Source organism: Nesoenas mayeri (assembly GCF_963082525.1).
Source record: "Nesoenas mayeri genome assembly, chromosome: 11".
Taxonomy (NCBI): domain Eukaryota; kingdom Metazoa; phylum Chordata; class Aves; order Columbiformes; family Columbidae; genus Nesoenas; species Nesoenas mayeri.
The window spans coordinates 18,032,032-18,054,246 of record NC_137563.1 but is presented as its reverse complement, the minus strand read 5'-3'; the positions used below and the strand labels follow the sequence as shown (position 1 = coordinate 18,054,246).

The 22,215-nt window shown below is 40.6% G+C and overlaps 2 protein-coding genes across 7 annotated transcripts in view; one reads left to right on the top strand and one right to left on the bottom strand.

The window, feature by feature from the left end:
- The window catches only part of PEAK1 (pseudopodium enriched atypical kinase 1), a 102,857-nt gene extending 98,397 nt beyond the window's left edge, over positions 1-4,460 (bottom strand). For both annotated transcript variants that reach the window (XM_080351031.1, XM_080351030.1), the window contains exon 1: positions 4,322-4,460. The gene's annotated coding sequence lies outside the window, so the exon portion shown is untranslated. The remainder of the gene's footprint in view (positions 1-4,321) is intronic.
- Positions 4,461-4,533: 73 nt separating this feature from the next.
- HMG20A (high mobility group 20A) overlaps positions 4,534-22,215 on the top strand; it is a 39,952-nt gene continuing 22,270 nt past the window's right edge. Inside the window, exons 1-2 of one of the 5 annotated variants that reach the window (XM_080351034.1) lie at positions 4,534-4,669; positions 5,463-6,624. The gene's annotated coding sequence lies outside the window, so the exon portion shown is untranslated. Of the gene's footprint in view, positions 4,670-4,698; positions 4,711-4,835; positions 6,625-22,215 lie in introns of those variants that run through there. The other 4 variants (XM_080351035.1, XM_080351033.1, XM_080351032.1 and 1 more) reach the window with 4 other exon arrangements.

Below are 22,215 nucleotides of genomic sequence, written 5' to 3'. Positions count from 1 at the left end.
CAATAAACAGAATTGTAATCTGTTACTGCTACTACAATTTGTTAAAAGCATCTCAGTTAAGGCCAGGCCCACACACAAGAGGCATGAGTAGTGAGCCTCAGAAGGGATCTACTACTTGAGATTTTTCCAAGTACTTACACAAAAACTCAGGATTGCAATTTTCCCCAGAATCAAACAGTTCAAAAAAAATCAGTTACAGATGGATTACAAAATACTTCTCTAAGTAGTGTGCTTTAAAACTGATTTCACGCAGATCCTGCACAGCAATACATGATTATAGGGAGGACATAAATGGTGAACTAGGCTTCAGAAGGGTTCTGAAATTCTGTTGTTCTTGGTGTCATCTGAACAGTCAAACCCCAAAACATTTTTGGTGAAGCTGGTTTGTACCAAAGTGTTTGAAAAGCTAGCATGGTAACTTTTGTAATAGCCAATGGGGTCCCACAGGATTTAACTAAAGTGACCTCAGAGCTACACCCACTGTGTAGTTTTCCTCAACAATCAGGCAATCTCAAATCCTCAGTGCACTTAAAGAGATATGGGGAAAGAAATTGCTTTAGTGACTCAGCCACTTATCTATCTTCGGAAAAAAGAAGAACTGAAAATTTCTTACATGGTTGATAATTTCTGCTTATGATTTAAAAACCCCAAAGGAAACACACAGCCTATGATACTAAACCACAATTTATTGAAATGGCAGCTCAAATATTGGACAACTAATTAGAATTGTTACCAAGTAAAAACAAGTCATTTATCCTTGTCACTAGCACTTCAGAAATACTAAAGCGCTCTCATTCTTCTCAGTGTATACTGTTTACTTGTTCTATTTCACTCGACTTTAAAATAGTGAAAGTCAACTAGCAAGTCTTATTCCAGTTTGCAATCTGTATTTTTCCACTCTAAATTTAAAACTGTATGGTAATGGAAATTCTACATTATTGTGCTGATATATATGAAACAATGAAAGTATTTCGGCCTTAGGCCAATGCAAGTCCCAGTGTAATGCTTAGTCCTTAAACAGCGGTCATATGTGGAAGCACAGAGGGCTGGGAAAACTGGTAATACCGATAAAAACTCTACAGACAAGGTCTCTGTATCAGCCTGTCAAAGGTAATGCAAACACAGAAAGTGGCACCATGCTCCAGCAATCCTTTCTGGAGAGTCCAAAGCCTCTCTCCCTTGGCTCTGGACTGTGGCCACACATCTCCTCCTCCAAAATCCATGTTATTTTACATACATATAGAGTGGATTTTGCCTCACTGGTGATTTTTGGCTGCCACTAACAGGCAGTAAACACTATATATGGCTTGCAAACAACTCAACATTATTTCTTTGAGCTTTGCTTGAACTAACAAACCAAAACATGTTTTACAGATTATGATTTTTATATTATAAGTAGTTAATACATGGTAACTCCAGATGTTTTTGAGAGCAGAAAGATAAAGTTCTATTTTCCCTGTGTCAGGTGTTTTCTCCACTATCTCTTTTCATGTCACAAGTAGTCACAATGTCCACATTACCAGCGCTTTCCATGAGTCCAACACTATCTCCACATTATACCCATGTCATTTGCATTTTGATATTCTGCCCACACCCGATTGTCAGCTATGACACACTGACTACACAGGAGGGAGCAGCTCAGCAGGATTCCTTGGGAGCTGCAGCAGCACAGGAAGTGGGAACACTGTGGCAGCTGGCAGGAGATGGACCTCATCTCTGCTCTGTACCTAAAAATTCCCAGTTTAGACCTTTTGGGCTCTTTTTTCAAGGACTGGGGAAAGGAGGGTCTAACAGCCAAATACACACAAAAAAAGAGAAAGGAGTCTGTGAGTTAACCCCATCTGAAATCAAACCCCATTAAAAAGCAACCAGAACAAGAAATGCAGTGACAAGGAGAAAAGCTGCATATCCCTTCAGAGAAAAGGGGAAAGAAAATACGGGCAACCAGCAGGGATGGGAGGTTCTAATTCTAAACTGGGATGAGGGGCAGCTCTAGGAAAAAGGGAAACCTAAGAGCAAAGACTAAAGAGAAAAAAAGAAAAGGAAAGTAGAGACATAGGAATACAAATTCACAACCAAGGTAGAAAAAACACGTTACAACTTGTTAACTTACAGTAAGCTTTTCACATACATATTTTTCCTAGCACAATATAGAAGGTTAACAGTGATTACGAATGTCTATGATTCTAATCAATAACTTAAAATAGTTATATTATCATTGTACTATCCTGTTTAGGCAAGAAAACATTCAGAAGCCATTTAGCCAAATAGATTTTCTAAAGAGCTGAAAAGTCAGAAACACAAATTACCTAAGAAGCTGGAACGGTATTTTGCCTCTTTGCTCTCTCTTTCACTCGAGCAACCACAAGACTTGCTGATACACAGGGAGTGCTGTTTTTTCTAAATAACTATATTTATTTACATGGTTAATGTATGCTCTGAAAGAGATGGAAATGCAAGCATTGCATCCATGAGTGAAGCTCGCTTTCTTATCAATTGCTCATTTCCACACTGTGCAGCTGAGGGAAAGTGCCTGCTGGCTCCTCACTCAGCAGCTGGTCCCTCCTGCCCAGGCTCAGGAATCACACCCAACCCATCTCTGCTGTTCAGGTGAAGAAGAGGCAGGAGAGCCAAACAGAACAATACAAGAACGTCATTTAGGAAGTCTGTAAATTGAGTTATCTATGCAAAATATCTTAACAATAAGGTAAATCCATCGTGGAATGAACACATAAGATTAATCATGGAAAGTTACTCATGGAAAAAGTGGTAATTCACTTCTTGCATACATACATTTTAGAGAACAAAATGAGGTTTTCCTGAAAACACACTGGAGCAGTGGCTCTGCCAGGAAGATACTTCGTCTGGATAAATCATCTTAGCTGCTTTACAGACAAAACCTTTTAAGCCAGTGGGAATCTAGATTAAGAGCTCTAACTAGTAAAAACGACCAAATAAAGTATCCACAAGTATTTCCTGCTCTGCTACACCACTGGAATCAAACTGTCTAGATGAGGTTGTAAGTCAAACAAAAGTCACATAAAATTAAATGCATCTTATTTGCAACAAAAGCAGTTGTTCAGCTTGCAGTTTTACACAAGTTTAAATAAACTTTCTAACTATAGAACCTAATTAATGGAATTCCATAAAGTTTTGGCTCCTAGAACAACTGTGTGTTCTTTCCTTCCTGCCCATGTATCTTGTGTATTATTTTTTCCCCCAAATATCTGAGAATAAATTGTTTTAGCAGACATCTGACAGCCTTTAAGCCACAACAAGTAAGGGGAATAACTTTGGAGCCCCGTATGAACTGGTTAAAGAATGAAAGCCAAGCTCTACAAAATAAAATGGCAAGAACCTTAAGTAAATTGAAATTATGTTCTTTGAGAAGGGACCCCTGTTAAGTCTGAGGTCAGATATCCATCACGCAACGCTCCTCCTCCTCCTTGCGCTCACCTAAGAGCAGTCTGGTCATTCTATGCTAAATATCAGCTGCTTAATAAGTAACTAACCACCATAGTGTATTTACACCCTTTCACTTACTGTCCCAATGAAATTCTCAGCTTTTCCAATCTAGTCGCAAGTACACTTGCAACAAAAACAGGCAAACAGACCGACACATCTAAAAGTCCTTCAAGAAAAAAGGAAGCGCAGAAAGCCCGAAAGGAGGATGGAATGTGGCTACACGAGTACAGGCTAAAACGTAAAGTCTTTAATGTCAGGAATACACAACAGAGTGAGGACAGAGCCCCGACAGGGACAGCATTCACCTGGCACCTACAGCGGCTTTATCGTTGGCAAATTCCTAGAAGGTGCCAGCTCCGCAGCCGCCCGGCGCTCCCTGGCAGGCTCCGGCACAATATATTTAGCGCAAGATCACGCCGCAAAACTTCCAGCCGGGGTGTGGGCAGAAGAAAGCGCCCTTTGCCGCCGCAGGCCCCGGGGGCTGTCGGCAGCGACCAGGGGGCCCAGCGCCGCGGCTGGAGGCGAGAACGCCGCACGGCCCCGCGGGGGCCCCGGGGCGGCTGCCGGCGCCACTCAGACCCTCCGGGCGCAACTACAAGCGGCGCCGCCCGCCGAGGCCACGGCGGGACCCCCGCGGGAGGAACGGGCAGGCGGCGGCCGCGCTCCCCTCGCCCCCCGGCGGGCCGCGCCGAGGCCCCTTCCCGCTGCCCCCGCCCGGGGCCTCGCGGAGGAAACACGAGCCGCCCGCGCGGGCAGCGCACGAGCCGGCGCGAGGCTGCCGCCGCTCCCCGGCCTCCCCTCACAGCCAGAGGGGCCGGCACCCCCTCCCGCCGCCGGGCTCGGACCGGCCCCTCACCTGGCACGGGCTCCCCAGCCCTACGGTGCCTCCCGCGGGCAGGCAGCGACGGGGAGGCGGCGGTAGCGGCTACACCGAGGAGGCTCCGTCAGGGTCGGCTCCCGCAGCCACCGAGCCCGGAGAGGAACCGGCTCCCGGGACGCGGCTGAGACCGCCGCGCCCGCGCGCAACAACTAACTCCGGGCGCCGCCGCCGCCGCGGCCCGGGCCCGCCCCGCCGCGCGCCGCCCCCCACGCGCACAGCAGAGGAGGCGGGGCCCGGCGGGCGGAGCTCGCGCAAGAGGACTACAACTCGCAGCGTGCCTCGCGCTCCGCCCTCAGAACCTGTCCCGCGCATGCGCCCGCGCAGGTACGTAGTGTGCTTCCGCTAGGGGCGAGAAAGTAGTCCTGGTGTGTTGTTCGAACTGCTTCTCTACGCCAGGCTGCTGGATGAGGGTTGGGGGCGGTGGATGCTCCTGGCTTGGCTGGGTTTTCTTCTGAGGGGCTGCTCCGGCAGGAGAGCCGCGCTGGGGCGGGTGGCGCATAGATCCGTGTGGGTTGAGGGGAGTGGTAAAGCGACCGTGCGCGTGCAGCAGGCGGCTGCGCGGGCTGAGGGGGCGCGAGCTCTGCCGGGCGACCCCCGGGCCCTGTGGGGAGCCGCGCTCCGCAGGTCAGTCCGCAGCCCCGCGGGGCTCCTCTCGCCCCCGCTCCTCGCCCGGGAAGGGGGTTGGCGGGTGTTCAGCTCCCGCCGTGGTGGGCAGCAGGGAGCGGCCCCTGTCGCCGCGCTGACGGTGGCCCGGGGCCGGCCTTCCCCAGACCAGGCCCGGCGGGCTTCGCTCTGCTCCCCCGCCTGCCCCGAGCCTGCCGGCGGGTGCCCACTTGCTGCTGCCCTCCCATGTGTGGGCTGGGGGACCGACTTGGGTGAAGGGAAAGAGCCTGGTTAGAGTCTAGGTACTTAGCTTTTTGTGTTCTTCCTTATAACCCTCCTCTCTTCCTTTGGCTCCCACGAAGTGGTAAGAGGTAATAATAATATTCGGTGGATCCTTAACTCTAGTTATTTATTGTTTCATTATGTTCACTTATTATTCTCTTGTCAAGCAGATCATTTATCGTAATATGGTTTTCTGATACTTCTTTCTGCTAATAGGTTTTCTTTCATTCAGGTCACGATACATTTCTTATGGTTGGGGTGGCAAAAAGAGCCCCGGGCTTTGAATTGAAACCCCTGGAGCCACGTGTCTGGGGAGGCCCCTTCATTCATTCATCCATCCATCCTCTGGAGGAGCAGCACTGAATGAACCCGGGCTGGTCCTCACTGCTGGGGAAAGTGAAACTGACCGACATTGGCGTGGGGAGAGAGCTGGGAGGAGGTGTAGAGCTGGATCTTAGGGATAGTCAAAGGAAAGAAGCCCAAGATCAACCTTTGAGAAAGATTTATGTGACTTAGTGTTGATTTATTGGCATCAAGGAAAATTAGGGAAGGCAGGACGAATATAAATCCTCTTTTTTTGCTTGGTAGGAAAAAGGAAAATTGTGTTCACATAGAAAGGGAGCTTCTGCTTTCTACAAAAGTAGCCTCTAGTTTGTTTTGGCTGCACTTGCCTATGAATAAAAAATGCTCGTTAGTGTGCACCTCAATATATGTGTATTTATTTATTTATCAATTATATAAGGGTATTCCTGTGCTGATATATACAGTATAAAACATACTCAAAAATAGAAGATAAACATGAAATCGGAACTTTTAAAAAAATATTATTAATTACTGTTACAAAAATGTTTTCTTCCTTACACCTTAGCGGATTGTCTTGCAAGTGTGACCCACTTTAGAGACTGCTATTCTAGAATGCTTTAATTTCAAAATTTGGTTACGACTACCCTCTTCTGAGTAAATAGAAGTTTGAGTGTCATGTCAGTGCTAGTGCCGCTGCAGGGAAAATGTTTGTGTTGTTTTCCAGTGACTGTTTTTTTCCTTTGGTTGCTCATGGTGAGGCACGTAAAGGAGTAATATGGCAGATACACCTTTTGTGGCTCAGAACAGGGAGAAGAAAATCATGTTTTTACACATGTTTCTTTAGTGCCTGGGAATAGGGTTCAACTCATCTGTGTACCTGACTGTTAGGAGGTGACTATAACAAATTCTAGTACTTTGCAATAAAGTAATCAAGAGGAGAGAGATTCTTACTGTCTTCCATTTTGTGTTCTTGCAGGACGTCTTCCTTTGACAAGCCTAGGCCGTGTCTAATGGCCAGGGACCGCACAGAGAACTGAGAAGATGTGCTGATTTCCTCCATGCTCCTGTACTTCTGAATAAAAGCAGTGACTGTGAGCAGTGTTTTTCCTTGTACCTGCATTACAAAGTTGTCTTTAGTATCAGAGCACAGGAATTAGGAAAACTGTAAACTAATGTGTTCCAGTTAACTTTGTTAGCGCATCTGTTTGTCATGTGTTTAAATAAAGGGTCACTTAGAATCAAGGTGTGCCCAGTTAGCAAGGTACGTGTTCTCACCTGACAAAGCAAGCTCAGCCTTCCATACTAAGTGCTTCTCTTTGATTAAATAGGACTTGTTTTAGGGTCAGTTCTTGGATGGGATTTTTGTCAAGCTTACCACTGACTGGGATAAAGGTTACAGGCAAACTAAGCGCATGTTTCACTGAAACAAGCTGATATGGGCTTCTGAATTCTTGCTGTACCTCCTCCCCAGCCTGTGGTTGAAAAACTAAAGTACTCCCGCTTACTGTTACTGAAGTGCACGTAAAGCTGTGCTGATTTATTTTTAGTATTGTGGCATGGGCTGAGAGAACCTATTAGAGCACAGGTGAAGAGGCTGCACTTATAATAATGGGGATACTTTTCTGGTAATGATCTGTGAGAGAGAAGGGTAACTCGAGGGAACATGCAAATGCTATTTTGAGGACAGTAGGTAAATGAAGAAAGGTTGTCTTTTTTCCTTTTGCTAGTTGTTCATGAACCTTGACAAAATGCCCTTTATATCTATAATTTGATTGGCTATTAAGAGCTCTCAAAGCTTGATTGCTTTCTGTATTCCTTTAGGTTTTGTTTTTTTTTTTTACTTCCAAGATTTCCCTTGATAAGAGAGGGGGAGTATTTCTTGCTTTCATGGGAACTGTTAAACTTCAGTTCTTTTTAAGAGATGAAGAGTGGTGAATAAAAAACATTTTGACACTGAGTGTTTACTAGATGTGAATTTACTAAGAACAGTTTGTTTTCAGAAACCACTATTATTTTTCCCAGTGGATTTGTTCATGAAAGCTTCTAAGGCTAGTTGGTGTCTATTTGAAATACACAGTGCAAGTGGTAACTAAAATTTTTATTAGTAATGTAGGTCAGCCCCCACTGGTAAGATCTGCAATGTTGTGTTGTTGTCTGTCTAGAGAAGTGGCTTGTTCTTTTACCAGTGGCATAGTTGCTCCAGTGGCCTCAGTAGCTCAGATGGCAGCTGTTAGTTTTGCTATGTGTAGTCTGATACTGATCTTTGAGTTTTGTGGGTAAAAATGGATATTTGTATGTGCACTGCCAGTGTTACTCCCAGTGGGATAAGGTAGGTGGTAAGCAATATAAAACAGACTGGCCTTGCAATAATCTCTTCTGTAATGGCATTGTTGGGATGTATCTGTTAAAGTTTCTTCTATGCAAGTTAATCTCTCAGAGGGTTAATTCTTATTAAAGGAATAACTTGAAACATTCATACCTATCTATTGAGGACAAACCTGAGAGTGAGGTTTTATTTCTGAAAGGCTACTTAGTAACAGTGTGATGACAACTTTTGATGAATTGCAGATAGAGGTAGTTTTGGATGACTTTTTATCTGGGAGAAATCTTCATTCTATGCTATAGGGGAACAAAACCAATTATGGTGAAATAACTCAATACCTCTAAATTTATTAGGGAATCTTCCTTGTTCCTTGACCTTACTGTCACAAACACTGATGCACTTTGAAGGAAACTTGTCTTTCAGAAATGACATGAAAAACATTACTGACTAGATTTATTTAATAGTAAATATGTTAAATGGAAGGTGTGCAAAGTTGTCTTCAAAAAGGCTTATTAATGATTTTGATCCTAGAAACAAATGATCTTGCTCTCCTTTGCAGAACATGAAGTGAATAGCTGACTTCGGCTGACTGATTTCAGTCTTTTGGAACATACATCTTACATGGCATACAATGAATAACAAAATCGATCTTGTACTTCATTGCTTCTGAAATACTTATGACTTGGATTGTTTGTACTGTTTCTTCAGGTGAAATAGAATCTAAGACTTTGGAATGTGTCTTTGGGGTATTATGGCTGGGTTAAGTAATGAGGTGAGCAGCTGACACCTGTAGTACAAAAAAAATGCAATAAGATAAAAATGGGAAGTTGTTTTAGTCAAAAGACTGGATAAGGTTTTGTTACTGCTAAAGATGTGTGAAGCACATAAACAAGAAATGAAGACAGTGAAATTGTCAGTTATTAATTGAGATGTAAAGACTTATTTCTGAATGCTTTTACCATTTTTTTCCTTCCACTAACTAGTGCAGAACAGATTTCTCGGCACTTTAGTGAATTAGCGGGGGAAAGTCTACTTTTGTTTTATTGTTGTGTCCAAATATGAAAATATAAATTCATAGCTTTAATTATGCTGTGGTGTCTGAGGGATTGTTTACAGCCAAAAGAAACTTTCAACAAAGTGTTCTTAATTGCCCTTCAAAATATTTGTCATCTCTAGAACTTGTTAGGACTTTAACTGGTGATATATATGATTTGTGCTTTCTGCATGGGCTTGTCATTCTGAAAGAGCTTGAGCCAGTGAATCTTTGCTGCTGTTGCCTTCTGATACTAGCACTAATGCACATTTTTGGCAAACTGTTTCAAAGACATTATGAGATGAAAACTTTTTTTAGCTAGCTGGTAAATTAGTTCAAGGACTTAGTCAAGTTAGAAACCAAGCAGGTTGCATGAACAGCAGCGTATGCGTGGGGCGGGGTGCAAATGTGGCTGGTTGTGAGAAGACTGGGAGAAAGGAGGTAGGGAAGCCTACCTGATCATGCAGCAGTTCAGGGGATGTTACTGTCAGGAAGGGGCATTGCTTTGCTTCCACTTTAGCCCTCTGAACCAGCTCGCTGCATCAGTGTGTGTCACTCTGGCTCAGGAGGAACAGAGGTGCTGTTTGTGGGAGGAATAGGACAACACCCTTAGGTGCCACTAGCTGTGATTTGAAGTTAAACTGCAGGGGCTAACCAGCTACTCTGATGCTACAACTGTTACCTACCATGTCCTTGGATGTGGTAGATATCCCAGCAAGTGCAGGGAATGAGAGACATGTTTAAAAACAAGCTTAATTAATGACTAAGGAATATTTTTTATTATTATTATTTTGGGACCTAAATATTTACATAAGCCTTCAGTACAGTTGCTTGTTTTAGATGAGTTCTTGGACCAAATGGTGGTTAAAGCAGATCTGACTTAGCTATGTCTGTTCTTTACCTTCTTTTACTTCAGATAAGTGGTCTGACATGAATTAGTATGTTTTGTGTATTTTTGTGTTTGTTACTTAAGAAAGAAACAATTTGTTTCTCTTGGAATTCACTTGGCTGCAGTTTCAAAGCTTTGGACATAAGATGGTATGTTGTTTTCTAACTTTGGAGTTATGTTTGCTGTAAACAGGTCATTGACAGAACATGAGTAATGCAAATGAACTTGTTTTTGGAAGAATGGACTGTCTTTGTCATTTTGTAAGAATAGGCTAAGTAGTAATCACAGGCTTATGACTGGAGCCGTAATTATTTGTTGATCAAAATTTGAATTTCTGATGTAATGGCATTTAGTGTCCCATACTAGCGTTCAAAATATGCTGTGTCTGACAATATATGGAAAGAGAAAGTGTTAGTCTCTAGTTGGAAAAGCTGTGGCAAAACAAATTCTGGTAATAGTATGAGACTATACAGCAGAGAAAACAGATCAACACCAAGCAAAGTACTAAAATCAGTAAACTGTGAATCTTCTTTCACACTTCTAAATCTGGAGTTTGCTGACATCACATTTCTGCCAAGAATACTGGGGGCCAGAGAGAGAGTGTTCCCAGTACAGGATAAATGGTAAGAGAAGAAAGCTTGGTGTACATTTTAGTTTTAAGGTTCTGGTTTGGGTGGTATATTTTTTACAGGCATTCTAAACCTTTTCCTTTGCTGTGGTGTTCCTCTTGCCCCACGTATCCAAAGCTTATTTTAAGAACAAGCATAATCTTTCTTGTTTGCATTTTCACTTACCCTGTACATTGACAAAGACATCTTCAGATACTTAAAGGATGAAAAATTTAGGACACTGTAGGAAGATACACCATTTAAAGCTACCGTAGCTTCAAATACACAAGCATCTTGTTGGAATATCTCATTAATCACAAATTGTGTAGGCATATTAGCATGCTCTTTTTCCTCCTGCAGGATCTGTTTCTTACTGAGTAGGTTTTACATTAGTTCTTATTACTTGCATCTGATTGTTTGTGATTGCCTCAACAAAGGAGGGCTCTAAAACAGGAGCTGGAGGTTTGTGACTCCAAACAGAGTACCCAAGCAGCGATAAACAGGGAGAAACTTGGAAAACTTAGTCGAGGCAGTGTAGCATTAAAGATAAAATGTGCACATTGTTTCTTGTTGGGGTTTTAACTTTGCCAGTGCAAAATTAAATAACCACAGGAAAAAAGATAATCTTCATCTGTGTCTGGTTAGCATTGTAGCTATGTAAAACACATGGCATAGCAAGTTTTTTTTAGTCCTGACATCTAGTTCATTACTGTCATAGGTAACCATACTAAAGTCTTTTGGAGCGGATTTCTGACTTGGGGTGCATTTACTATGGTGTGCTTTATCTGCTTTTGCACGACTCATGCTATTGATGAAATGAAATTGAGATAAACAATGTCTGTCTAAATCCTCACTGTTCTACTATCTGGGAAGCATGGCAAAATAGACTTCAGCTAGTTTTCTTCTGAGTTTAGTTAAGAAAGTGTATTTGCTCCAATTTATATACAATATGAAGAGCCAGTGTAATAAGTATCCTTTGTTTGAATAAATTAATCGGAATTTGTGGAATTCAAGTTTTGTTTCCAGACTCCTGGGAAAGAATGTCAGCTTTCATCAGGAGAATAAATGTTTAGCTTTAAATTGGAAAGAAGAAAAAAAAAATGTCAGGTCAGCTTATGAGATAATCCTAGTTTTTTCTGGTAATCATATTTCCTCCCACTTATGACTATTTTGGGGCTCACAGTTACTGGAATAGTTTCAAGCGTTTTTCATTTGTGACACCACGAGAATTTTAGTGAGAGCTGAATCACAGAATCACAGAATGTCAGGGATAGGAAGGGACCTCAAAAGCTCATCCAGTCCAATCCTCCCTCCAGAGCAGGAACACCCAGATGAGGTTACACAGGAAGGCATCCAGGCGGGTTTTGAATGTCTCCAGAGTAGGAGACTCCACAACCTCCGTGGGCAGCCTGGGCCAGTGTCTGTCACCCTCACTGAGAAGAAGTTTCTTCTCAAATTTAAGTGGAACCTTTTGTGTTCCAGTTGGAACCCATTACCCCTTGTCCTATCATTGGCTGTCACCGAGAAGAGCCTGGCTCCATCCTCCTGACACTCACCCTTTATATATCTGTAAACATTAATCAGGTCGCCCCTCAGTCTCCTCTTCTCCAAGCTCAAGAGCCCCAGCTCCCTCAGCCTTTCCTCATAAGGGAGATGCTCCACTCCCTTGATCATCTTTGTTGCCCTGTGCTGGACTCTCTCCAGCACTTCCCTGTCCTGCTGGAACTGAGGGACCCAAAACTGGACACAATACTCTGCCCTGGTGAGACCACATCTGGAATAGAAGGGAAGGAGACCCTCTCTCAACCTACTAACCTTGGGCTTTAGGGTTTTAGAAATGTAAGTCGCTAACTCTTGGCTGTGCTACTCACATCCCCTTTTTTTCTTCCAGCTGCAATGCTTATTGTATCCTCTAATCTGACATAAACTAATTTGATAAATGGACTAAAAGCTATTCTGGTTCTTTAGCATGCTGAAACAGAGGACTTGTATAGTGAGCAGAGGTGCCAAGCTGAACATGATGCGATACAAGTAGTTAGTATTTAAATAAGCTTAGGCTGCCATAGAACTGTCACCTAAGGCAGTGGAGAGCTGTTGTCTGCAACTTCCGGCACTTGGCTATCTCCATGCAGGCAGTTGACCTTTCTGAATGCTTCTCTTGATGTCATATGAAAACTCTACAACTGACTACTAGCAGAATGAGTCCCACAAGTTATCTTTGGTAATTGGGGGTGGCTCACGTAGCTTAACATGACAGTTTAGCAGGCATAGAAGTGGGAGGTTCCAAATGCATTCTTTTTTCGATAAGCTATGGTATTTCTTTGAGTTCTTTTGACTATGTACGTCAGCTGGTGAAAAATACCCAGCTTCCCCTCTTCCTGCCATTCTCATAAAGGGAAGAGTAAGGGAATTAGGTCAGCTCTGTGAAAAGTCCAGTAATCTATGGAGATTTCAATAACCAGGTGAGAAGGGAGCAAGACCGTCCGTGCTCTGCAGCAGCGAGTTACTTTTCTGTAACCTAGCCTTAAATCTAGGTTATATCAAACTAGACAAAGCTTGAGAAAGAGGCCTGAAAATTGTGTTCATCTAATGCTCAACTTAAGCCACCACAGTATTTTGCTAGTTTCCCATTCTGCTTCATTAGTTGACAGTAGTGTACAAATTGTTGTGTGATATTATTAGGATTCTGTAAACTGTTCTCTAACACCAGACACTTAATCAAAACATGGAAGCACAAATAATTTTTTTTAAGCTCAGAATATGGAAAAAAGGCAGAAAAAACCTCTGAATCATATATAAGAACAGATGAGTCTAACAGGCAAGGTAGGAATACATGATGTCTTATGCAGCTGGCACTGCTACAGCTACTTCTGGAATTCAGAAAGGGTTGCAAGCACACTGGAAAAAGGTCAGTCTGAAAATGAGCTAAAGGCATATTTTCAGTCCTAAAAATGAATGCAGGTGCTACATTTGTTTTAAAGGACACATTTATCAAATCACATCTTAATCAGAGTTTGTTGATATAGGTTCTTAGCTTATAAGGTCTAGCTTGCAAAAGTTAGCAAATTCTCGAGTGCCTGCTACAATAGAAAGTTGTACGAGTTTACTGTATGCTTAATTATCGTGTGGGACAGCTGATGCAGTGATGCTTCTCTTGCAGTCAGTCTTTAAAACAATGCTGGGTAACCATCAGCTAGATTCAAATTCCTCTTTGTATTTCTTTTTTTAATGGAGTATAGGTGGCCGATGGTAAATCGACTGGTCAGAGGGGATGACTGTGATTGCCCATACCTGTATATGTGGATATGCTTCATCTTGACAGTCAGGAAATACGATTTTTTTAGTTCTAGCCCTGGAAACTTCATTGAAAGTACAAAAATCTTGCAAATACTTGTATTAGACTAGCCAGAGTGGCCTTCATCTTGACATAAGATTTTGATTATTCATCTATTTACATTTGGATATAAAAAGCTATAGAATTAATAACTGCAAGTTAAATCTAGACTGTGTGACTTTATGTGAATTGTTTTGAATGAGTAGTTATATGAAAATCATCCTGATATAAAAGATATTTTCCTTACTTGAGAAATCTTTTCTGTTAATATTGTGTTAACCTTATAAAAACTTAAAATTGATTACAAGTATGAAAAAATGTTAGCCCTGTTATAGATGGCTTACTTGCATTCTCTCTATTGGAAAATGCTTTGGGGTTTTTTTTTTAGGTAAGTTACTTGCATAATTTTATTGCCAATTGTAAAAACATACATTCTGTCCCAATGCCATTTCAACCAAGTATTTCTCAAGGGAATCACAGAAAAGACATTTATCAGAGGGGTTTGCAAAGCATGCAGAAGATAACAAAAGGTGAGAGAATCTTTTTGTAGGCGCAGTGCAATATTGGAAGTCCAGGTTCAATAATTGGAGAGAAGGTCCTGGATTCCTTGCTAAGGTTGATCTTGATTAATTTTATTTTTTGTTCCCCTCAATAATAGACGAATAACGTGAAAAATTTCCACCTCTGTTCTCATGGTAGAGAGAAGAATTGTCTTTTTGTTCTTCTCTCCCTCAAGCTTTGTAAGGACTTGGAGAGGTGTTGTCTCATACTTCTTTATTCCTGTGGTCATTGCAATGGATTTTTTGAAATGCTTTTGTGTCCCATCTTCTATTCATCACTGTCTGTGTCCCGAGAATAAACAGTGGTTATTTCTTCAGCTGTTGGTAGCCTTCCTAACAAAACAAAACAAACCAGTGGTAAGGGCACTTGCTGGCTTACTTCTGTGTTTGACCAAAGCTTCGAGCCAAGCAGTCTGCCATGGTAGTGTCTACTGTAAAGATGACCTTCATTTTGGTTTCGAGTAGGTGTTAGGACCAGATGACCTCCAGCGGTCCCGCCTAGTCTAAAACAGTCTGAGTCATTACATGTGAATGATGCAATCTCGGTATTTCTTGATTTATGGAAGTGAGATTAATTCCATATAGCAAAAAAATGTGGACTTTTCTGATTGTTTCATTTTTCTTCCTATGCAACTAGGCAGGAACAGCCAACCAACACAATGTGGGGACTAAATACATCTTGCTCATTAATGCAACTAGTTGGAGTCTGCAGGTTTTTTTTGTGCATGGTTAGAAGATATTTACATATAAAATGTGTGATTATCAGGTGATTAACTTAGGAAATGTTACTTAGAAAGGCATTTCAAACAGGAGCACAAACAAGTTAATGGTGATTATGACATGGATGCTTGTAGAGGAAAATTTCAGTGTGAAGTGGATGAATGTTTCTGCATCTTGTTAATTGAACTGTTAGCTGTAAATGAAACAGACTTTATAAAAAAAAAAATAGTTTTCACTAGCTGAAATTTCAGACAGTCTTTCCCAATCAGCTTGATTACTTGGTATAGTTTCAAATATTAGGCTTCTCCTTTGATTTTTCTCTTACATACACAACTCTAAGACCTAGGCATATTATGCTCTGGATGGGAGATATTGAGTGTTCTATGGTGTCTCAGGACTCTTTTACTTACATATTGCAACCTGCTCTTGGAGGTTTGTTTACTCATTGCTGTTACTTATTAGGAAGCAGTATGAGAGGTGAGTAGCCTGTTTTGAGAATTATCTACTCATTATTGAAAAATCAGCGTGTGCTACTTAGGGCACCCAGGTAAGGGTTACTTAAAGGTTTACTTACTTAAGGGCTTCTTCTGAAGTGGATATTTTAAAGCTCAGTTGAGATGTGAACTGAACCTGCTGCATTCTTTTTAGTGAGCTTACCATGGAGCTTTGGAATGCCATGAGCATATTTTGTCTATAGTTAAACATAGATGACCCTTTCTAGAGGTCAGGAAACAGTTCTAGGGTGGGAATTAGCTGTTTTGGGACACTGTTAAAGACCAGGAAAGCCAAGCTTCCATTACTGTAATAAATGTTTTATCTCAGGAAGCCCGTAAGCTCAAATAGGATTGTTAAAGTTTTCCTAAAAGCTGAATACTTTTTGCCTTTAAAAACATAATGTTTAAAAAGCAATGTTATGCTTTTTTGACTTTGTTCTGGGGGATGTGGGGAGGAGCAAAATGCGGATGATTGTTTTTTCAAAGGAGCCCTTTTTAAATGAAAAGGGAGTGCAGGTGACTGAAAAAACCCCTAAACTAACTGTTAGGATTAAATATGGTGACAGATCCTCAGGTAATCTGTGTACTCACTTCTAACAGGTTGCAAAAGGTAACCAAGAAAAATAACTTTCATGAATTTGCAGCACTGTGCTTGCCCTTCTGTTTTAAAATGTTTAGGCTCCACAAATCAAAAAAGACAGTGTTGCCTAAACTCTCGTTTTCCATCAGTTTGCTTTGTCTGTTACTGATCAAGGCACTGAGCTTCGGATTATGAGGTCATGCTCAGGTGAAATCTATGTTGTAGCCCTTCTGAAGATACAGATATTTTTTCATTTTCCCACTATTTAATGCTGTGTAAACCAGAGTGTTACTGACCTTTTGTCAAAGGTTGTGCAGACTTTAGTTCTTATTTCTCTTTGCAGTAAGAATTGTATAATGTGTATTAAAGTCAGATTCTCACAACTACTTCTAGCTGTCTAAAACCAAGCAGTAACTAAGAGTTAGTTGAGATGTCCAAAATAAAAATGTTAAGATTGATAGGATTTTAAAAACTGTTTCTGGAATTCAGTTGTATTCTTTGCTCTTAGAGATTTCCTTTATGACCTTTTTTAAACCAGCTATGCCTCTTTACCCATATATAGGGGTGTTGGGATAACATTTATGCTTTAGCTCAAAGGAACCGTATTTACTTAACAAATATATATAGAAATGAAATAATCAAAGGGAAATGTAAAAGCAGTATAAATCTTTGCCCTTTGCTAAATACAGTAAATACTTAAACCTGAATGCCAAGTATCTTTCAGAACATTTATAACTAAAGATGAATTAGGAATCCTTTCAAATGTAAGTGTTTGAGATTTTGTGTGTTACATGCGAGACCTCCATCCTTGTGTCTGTTTAGTCTTCAGCTTATTTGAAAAGACTTATATTTCTCTTTTAAGACTAAATTTATTGTGTATATAGATCAACTCTGTTTTGCAGAGCTTGTGCATGGTTCCCATCTGAGGAGCAGCTGTGGAAGAGGGAAGTTGGAAGAACAGATTGTTATAGATCTTAGCTGTGCTTTTCCCAGGTTCTTGTTTGTTGTTTGTCTCCAAGCTCTAGGCAGTCATGCCCTGCTCTTGGTCACTATTTCCCCCTGTTTTCTTTTGACTTCTTGTCTATGATATGATAGGGACAAAGAAGATATTGCAGCGTCAGTAAGACAGTAGGAAGAATTTAGCCACTGTATGCACAGCAAGTAATTTGGGCTTCTGGAAGTGGTTCAGGGATCAGATGGAATATTGCAAGTTTACCTGTTGTTTTGAGCACTCAGCCTAGGGCATATAAGCATGCTGCTGGCATGGCTTCTTTCTTTTCTGTCCTGTTTTGTCTGCAAAGATAAGTATTTTCATTATGTATGCCACAGGTGTTCCAGAGATGTGCTGTCTGCCTGCCTCTTCCCATAGCTCATACACATCTCTGGATGTCTGATCTGTTGTTTAAAACTGGAGAGCAGTCAGACTACTCCAGTAGGCTTATGCCACTGTTGACTTCCGGTCATGATGCTCAATAGCAGAATTTCCTGTTGCCTTTTGAGGATGAAGATAAGTAAAGCTTTGTTCTAACTTGTCTACAAGTTAATTCTGTTATGCAGCCATGGAAGTATCTGTGTTCTTGAATGATTTAAAAATTTGTGGGTTTTCCATTTTGATGCTGGGAGGGGAATCCTGGTATATGTTCCTAGTAAGAGCATATAGTTACAATCCTTTCCAGTTTCCCTAAAATTTTTTATTCATGTTTTGGGTGTAGTATTTCCCTATAGTATTTACCTTTACACATTTCATCTGTGGCCTCAGACAATTTTAAAAATCTTGTTACTCCTGGTCTAAGGAGCTATCTGCTGCTCCAGGAGAGAGGCTGCTTTGGTAGGATCGTACTGTCATTACTGTTTCCTTTTCAGGCATCCAGACAAGGTTTTGTAAGCAGTGCCCACTGATATCTTGATACTATGTGAACCTTGTGGCTGTTCTTTTGTATTTGTTTTTCCTTTGATCTGTTTCTGAAGTCTCTACCGTTTTTATCCTGTGATGCCCATGATAGTGTGTGTGAATCAATCCCAAATTAATGCCTGTTAGAAGAGCCATGGTTGAAAATCGATTTTGGTGCACTTCATGCAATATATATCCAAACTTTCATTTGTGATACATATTTATCTATTACTAGATAGCTTTTAGAACAGATTAAAAACAAACAGTCCAATCCAGATCTTTGCTGTTCTTGCTGTTAGAAAGAATTTGCTATTATCAGTTCTGTTTATCTTTTAAATGGAAAGAAATAGCGGATTAGAGTGAATGCTATATGCCTGTTATTATTATATGCATAACTAAGGCTGTCTAAAAACTGATTTCTTCTAAATGACAGATTTTTTGTTTGCTCAAACTCATTTTTAATGTTGGAATAGTACAAGACAAGAGCTAGAAAATGAGACCAAAAATGTATGGAAGCTGCTATGTCTTATTTTTTTTCTAAAGATAAATATTATCTGAAAACAGGCAGAATTAGTTGCCTGTTTTGTGTGAGAATCACTGACTCTCCCCACACTTCATTTCCTCTAACCTTTGTCCCTGTGCCCGTATCAATGTATTTAAAATATCCAGCTCCATGCTGTCATTGTGGCTCTTGAGGTTGGAGTAGATGCCTTTGTGTTGGGTCATGAAGCCTGTGGTGAGGCTTTTTTTTCTTTTTTTTGCGTATATATTCAATCCCCTTTTCAGTATATTCTCGCATCAAAAGTATTCAACCCAATATTCTGTAAAATGGTCGGCAATGACTTGTTTTGGTGGGTATGTGTATGAGAAATTCCAATTTGTATTCCACTGTGGCAGCAGCCAGAGTTTCCTCGCCCAGAATTTAAGTGAATTAGTCTATGGTGTACTTCCCTGCCAACTTCTGTGATGAGTAAAGCTTTGAAAGAGAGCAAGAGTGCTAAAATACCTTTAAAACAACCTTTTAATCTCAGCGGGTGTGTCCACTCCTGAATTATTTTATTTTCAAATATGTAACTTTTCATTTCACTGGCCAATCACAATCAGGATTCCTTGACATTCAGTTATCTCTAGTTCAGAATACTTGTTTGGTATTTCAAATCAAAGTAGTTTCTTGTTTCACTTGTGTGATGCTGGTAAATGTTGGAACTGAGCAAACACCATGAAAAGCTTCAGTTCATTTACATTTTCTAATAAACTGCTTTGCTCATGGCACTTTCATGTTTGCATTTCACAAACAATAAAGTGATTTGGTCTTACTGACACAAATGATCAGAGGAACTGAACTTTAATTTTGAAGGAAAGTAACCATTTACTTACTGATGGGGAAGCTAAGAGGATCTGGTAAAGTCTTGGGTGATTTCTAATCCCTGTGGTTTCAGGGAAGTGTCTGTGCTTCAGGCACGATTTGTGTCCATTACATAGTCGGTGGTTGTGGGGTTTTTATGGAGTATCCCTTTTGCCTTGTTAGTGTAAAAGTAGATATTGGAAAACTTCGTCCTGTGAAATGTGAGGTCTCCAGATCTTGGAGGAATTTTCAAGTGATGGAGCAGGTGAACAGGTAGACTAAATTGCCTATAGGAACTGGAAATTCAAAGGAGGTTTTTATGGACAAATTGCAAAAAACAGTGGTGTCCCTGGTAGTCAAATACTTGACTTACCTTAGGATAATTAAAACAAAAAATTATCAAGATTTATTTTAATACTTTTTTTATGATTGAATGGTTTGTTTTCTCACGTGAGATCTATAACACAAAGATTAAATTAATTCTCCAGAGTTGTATATGTTAGTGTTATTATTTCCAAAGGCAACTGATATTATCATTAAGAAAATTAATTAAGCATAAAATGAACTATTCTAATCCGTAGATGCTTAATACCTGCAAATGAAGGGCTGGATAACGAAGCCTTCCCTCTGGGTGCCTGTACCACAGTTACTGATTTTAGCTGTCTGGGGTGGATAGCACAACTAAATGTACAGTCAGCTCAGTGTGGGGGTTTGTTTTCCCTTGAGTGATTTTTAAAAAGCTTGTTTATTGCTGATGCAAAATTTATTCCATGTATTTGAGGGAAGTCATTGTGGGGCTGTGCTTGCTTTTGTCCATGGAGTTGAGTATATACCTTTTCTGTGTGAATAAGGGCTTAAATTCCAGGAAACAGGAGGATTTTATATGTATGAGATGTCTTGTGTGTGCCCCATCCTAATGCATTTATATAAATAAGAGTAGAATATAGAATTGAGCACATGTATTTTTAAAAAAATACATTTTGCAGATGTTTGGCAGCTGTTGCTAAGGTTTGAGTATTAATAGCTTTGTTAGTGTCTGCCACAAATATCAGAATAAGCTAAACATAAAACTAAGCTTTACATCTTTCCCTTCTTTCCTTAAGCTCCTTGGAAATGCAGTGGAACTCTGGAATTTTTTGCCTTCAAGTCTTTATTTTGGTCTCCAGTGTTTTTGTTTGTGCTGGCAAGAAGTAAACATAAAAGCAGTTGGCTGTTCTCTGGCATATACTTTTAGGTCTGACAGAAGAACTTGCATCCCATTAGGTTTGACTTGCAATTTTCCTGAAGTCACAAAGACCTTTTGTCTGATGAGTTGCCTGTAGGGAAAGTCAAATTTGATTTTTGCAGTCAAGGATGTTGGATAATATGCTTCTGCTCCAGTTTGATGGAAGAAAATGCTGCTGTCAGGAGAGAATCTGAACTTCCTCTGACAGCTCCGAAAGGATTGTGGTTTTAATTGGAGGTGTACTTGCTTCAGTTTTCTTTTGGCTGCATGTGGACATATGGGAAGTGATGATCCAAGGGCTTTTTCTCCCAATAAATCATCTGAGTTTAAAATATTTACATTATGAAGTACTCGGATTCCGATGCTTAGATAATGAATACTGTGATTCTCCTCTGACGTAGCAGAAGGTTACTTTTTTTAAGCTGTTATGCTCTGGATGGTAAGGTTTGGAGCTATTTATTCTGGCAAAGAAGCATGAGAGACTTCAGGAATAAAAAGTATGGGAGAAAAATCCTCGACTCAGCAGTAACATTTCTAAAACTAGAGCTGGCAGTGTTTTATAATCACAATGGAAGTTGGATTTTTGGATGCTGACTTCATATTTATATATGCATAAGTGTAATAATATATATTTATAATCTTACTTTTTAATTGGATGACTAAATAGTTTAGTAATTCTTGTTGTGTTTTTTTTTTCTTTTTTTCTTTAAGAACCTATGATATGCTACAGTTATTTTTAATAACCCAAGTAATACTGTCAGATCGTGTTGGTACACCGTAGCATTAAGTATGATCTCTCATTGCATGCAATGAAGTGTCCAGCTAGAAAATTTAAACTGAAAGTTAGGGAATACTGTTGCAGATTTTCTGGATCGTGAAACCTTTGTTTTCTCTGAAAGACAGGGAAAAGGAAGGAAACAAAGATAAATTAAGCCAGATTTTTGATGGCTTAGGATAATGCAGAATCTTCTCTAGGCTCATAAAAAGGTTTAACTAATGTTAGTGTAGGTGACTAACGGCTCTTTGGAAGTCTTATCAATGTTTAAACATTGAGAGCATGGTATGGTAGGAAACTTCTTCATTGGTATTTTTCTTGGAGTTCTGCACACATAATGTTGCTTTGTTCTCTGGAGCTTGAGCTTGCGCTCTTCCTCCTTGATCCTTGTACTTTTTTCACTTTTGTTTTTTAGCCTTTTTCAATACTGGTTGGTTTTGCACCCCAAACCAGATATCCAAAAACTCCTCCAGCCTCTGTAGGTCAGGTTGTTACTACTGTTCTGCAGTTGGCTACTGTTATGCTGGATGTAGGAAATACAAGGAAAAAAACCAAAAACCACCAACCAACCTAAATCTCATGTTTCTGTAGTGCCTGCATTTGGGAGCAAAGTCAGTGCATGGGAGAGCCTGGAGTGTTTGGACCTGAGATAAATTCAGAAAAATGTATTGCTGACTGTATAGTCTTATCCATAGTAGAGTGGGAGGTATTTGTGTGCTGCTGGCATTCTGAGAACAGTGTTTCTGGTTGAGCAGTATTGTGCTTAAAATGGAAGCAGAATCTCTATGGAAACTCAAGTGGTGGAAAGACTGAGCATTACAGTTTGGTTTGGCTGTAGTCTTTGCTCCACCCTACAAAATTTGTAAAGGGAATATAATTGAGTACATGCCGGATCTATCCCAAAA